At 43.4% G+C, this 3,803-nt stretch overlaps 1 pseudogene; it reads right to left on the bottom strand.

Annotated features, from left to right (window-relative positions):
* Positions 1 to 2,616: 2,616 nt before the first annotated feature.
* On the bottom strand, positions 2,617 to 3,546 carry LOC120928152 (annotated as a pseudogene).
* Between the last annotated feature and the right edge of the window lie 257 nt (positions 3,547 to 3,803).

Below are 3,803 nucleotides of genomic sequence, written 5' to 3'. Positions count from 1 at the left end.
TAGCTAGATACGCCAATTCACGAACGTACGCCCGGCTGACGCAGTACAGATACGCCGTTTACGTTAGGCTTTTCCCGGCGTAAAGATACCCCTGCTATATGAGGCGTACCAGTGTTAAGTATGGACGTCGTTCCCGCGTCAAATTTAGAAAATTTTACGTCGTTTGCGTAAGTCGTTCGCGAATAGGGCTGGGCGTAATTTACGTTCACGTCGAAAGCATTGGCTTCTTGCGGGTTAATTTGGAGCATGCGCACTGGGATACTTTCACGGACGGCGCATGCGCCGTCCGTAAAAAGCGTCATTTACGTGGGGTCACATGAAATTTACATAACACACGCCCACATCTACCACATTTGAATTAGGCGGGCTTACGCCGGCCTATTTACGCTACGCCGACGCAACTTTGGTTTGAGAATACGGCACTTGCCTGTCAAAGTTGCGGAGGCGTAACGTAAATAGGATACGTTACGCCCGCACAAAGATACACGCATCTACGTGAATCCGGGCCACACTGTTTAATTTACATTTTCCCTTCTATTTCTTTATATCGATGATGATACTGTAATTATTTTTATTAATTAAAAAAGAAATCTAAGTACGTTTTCCATAATCAACATACAGGAATTGTTCTTGCACACTTGTAAAGTTACTGAAAGGTGCACATTAAAGTGGATGTAAAGCCACTCTCATCCTTTCTGATCTCCTGCCATAGTACTGATCTACAAGGATATAGACGCCTCCTGCATGTATCCTTACCTGTCAAATGTCTCCCCTCTGTCTGTTATAAGAACTGAAAAACTGCAGATTCTGTGGGTGGATCTGTTGTCTGGAGCTCTGTGGGTGGAGTCGTGATGTCAGTAGACTCCCCGCCCACCTCTACACTCCCCTTACACTAAATTCTGCTATGATCACTAACATCCAGTCAAAATCCAGAAAAGTAACCACATGACTTCAGAAAAGGAGTGGGGGGTGGGAATTAAAAAATAATGCCTGTCTCCAAACTAGTGCATGAGATATGTAAATAACCTGTCACTCTCAGCAAAGGGGGCGGAACGGACTAAGGTTTTTCTCTGTAAGTCCGTTTTATTTCACTGAACAATGAAAGAGGATTGCTCAGAGCTGGATTAACTCTGTGTGGCAAGACTGCGCACAGATGATAGGAAATCTTATACTCTACATTGTGACATCAAGGAATAAAAATGGTTTTTTTCGGGTTTACATCCACTTTAAGTCATGGAGAGTTGAAGTGTTCTTATATCTTTGAGATATTTCAGTAGCAATTTTTTCCTGAACCCATCCGATAGACACCATGGTGTTATAATCTTACTGCTCCATCGTAATTCTTTAGGATGTAAAGTAGATACAAATTCAGCAGACCTGGGAGACGTCTGGAAGCCAAAATCTCCAAGAGAAATAAAGCACCATGGTGTTCCAATTTTTCTGCTCCGTCATAATTCTGAAGGAAGTAAAAATTCACCAGACCTGGGAGACGTCTGGAAGCCAAAATAAAGTAAGCAGCCAACAGGAAAATCAGTCTGTTGGTATCTTTCCAAACATCAGTTTTTTTTGGAGAAAAGTTAACGCTTTTAAATGGACACTCAGGCCTCGTACACACGACCGAGTAACTCGTCGGGCGAGACACATTGTTTTCCTCAACGAGTTCCTTGGTAGGCTTGTCGAGGAACGCGACAAGCTTGCTTTGCGTACACACGGTCAAGACAAAATCTCCTCGTTCTCAAACGCGGTGACGTACAACACATACGATGGCAGGGGAAGTTCGATTCCACTGGCACAACCCTTGGGGCTGCTTTTGCTAATCTCATGTTACTGCGTGTTAAGTAAAAGTTTGGTGAGAGACGATTTGCACTTTTCAGTCTGTTAGAGCGTGACGAATGTGCTATCTCCATTACAAACGCTACTTTTACTCCCGTCTCATACTTTATTCTGAGGCCCCGTACACACGGTCGGACAAAACCGATGAGAATGGACCGAGGTTCAGTTTCATCGGTCCAAACCGACCGTGTGTATAGCCCATCGGTCTGTTTTCCTTCGGTCCAAAATTTTAAAACATGCTCCAAAACCGAACCGATGGACCGCTGCCCGATCGGTCCAAACCGATGGTTAGTACAGAAAAGCATCGGTTCAAAACCCACGCATGCTCAGAATCAAGTCGACGCATGCTTGGAAGCATTGAACTTCGTTTTATTCAGCACGTCGTGTGTTTGACGTCACCGCGTTCTGACCCGATCGGTTTTTGGAACGATGGTGTGTACGCATATCAGGCCGTCAGGCCACTTCTGCTGTGAACCGATGAAAACGGTCCGTCGGACCATTATCATCGGTTTTGTCCGACCATGTGTACGGGGCCTGAGCATGCGAGGGTTTCTTAGCATACACAATCTCGAGTTTCTTGTCGAAAACCAGCCCGACGAGGAACACGACGAGGAAATTGAGACTCCCGTCGAGGAAAAAGAGAACTTGTTCTCTTTTTTCCTCGTCGAGTTGCTCGACGGTTTCCTCGATGAAAAACGTACACACGACCGGTTTCCTCGGCAAAAAAGCTCTCCCAAGTTTCTTGATGGATTCTGTCGAGGAAACTGGTCGTGTGTACGAGGCCTAAGTTTTCAAGGAAAAAGTTTGAATGATTTTTACTTTTATCTCATTTAGCTTCAGACCATAGATGAGTGGATTTAGGAGAGGAGGAGAAGCTATGACTTGCACTGACATGATTGTCCTCAGTTCATAATTTTAACTTTCGGGTATGAATCCATATATCAGGAGCTCAAAAAACAAATTGGCAGTGTAGATAGTAACAGTTATTAAGTGAGGAGTGCAGGTTTGCAAAGCTTTTGCTCTAAAGCCCTTTGATGACCTTATACAGGCTCTTAGGATCTGGATGTAGGAGATGATGATCAGCATCGGCATGGGGCCTACAACTGTTGATGCGATAAAAAGTCCAAACCCATTATTTATAGTAACATCAATGCAAGACAGCCTTACCACTGACCAATTGTCACAGTAGACCTTTAGTATGACCGTGTCACATATGGGAAGCCTGATGGTCAACACCAAATGTATACCGACCAGGATAATTGTGTAAAACCAGGCCAAAGCCACCAACTTGAAGACCACAAATAAGGATATGATGCTGTGGTATCTCAGAGGGTTGCAAATGCACACATAGCGATCGTATGCCATGATGACAAGGATGGTCATTTCACACCCCGCGTATGTGTGGATGCAAAATACTTGCGTCAAACATCCAGTATAAGTAATGGTGTTGATGTGGTTGACCAAATTGAAGATCAAACTGGGAAAAAAAGAGGTGCTCCCATAGAGGCCATTAATGCACAGTACGCATACAAAGATATACATGGGCTCCTGTAGACTCTTGTGTAACAAAACGGTTATGATAATGGTAACATTGAACATAATAACACTGATATAAACTAGTAGGGCCAATGCACTGTAGAGGTACCGGAGTGAACCCATTTCTCTGAAGCCAAGTGTCAGCAGGAGCTGGTGGGAAGACGTATCGTTCTGCATGGTTCTTCAGTTTTTCCTCTACTGTATATATACAAGACGTAAGTTAGCAATATTAACCAACAATCCAACAATCTGTTTATTAAAGGTTTTATCCATCCAAAGCCAGTCAAACATAGTATTAAAAGGCTCCTGTTTAAGAAGAATTTTGGGACACCCCATTCAACAACAACTAAGTAAAAACACTTATTAAATCAATAGATACAAGCAGACAAAGAAGAGTTTTTTGATACCCTTAACTTTCTCATTTTCTAATATGC

Source organism: Rana temporaria, chromosome 2 (genome assembly GCF_905171775.1).
Source record: "Rana temporaria chromosome 2, aRanTem1.1, whole genome shotgun sequence".
In the NCBI taxonomy this organism is placed as follows: Eukaryota; Metazoa; Chordata; class Amphibia; order Anura; family Ranidae; genus Rana; species Rana temporaria.
This window is presented reverse-complemented; position numbering and strand designations above follow the sequence as displayed.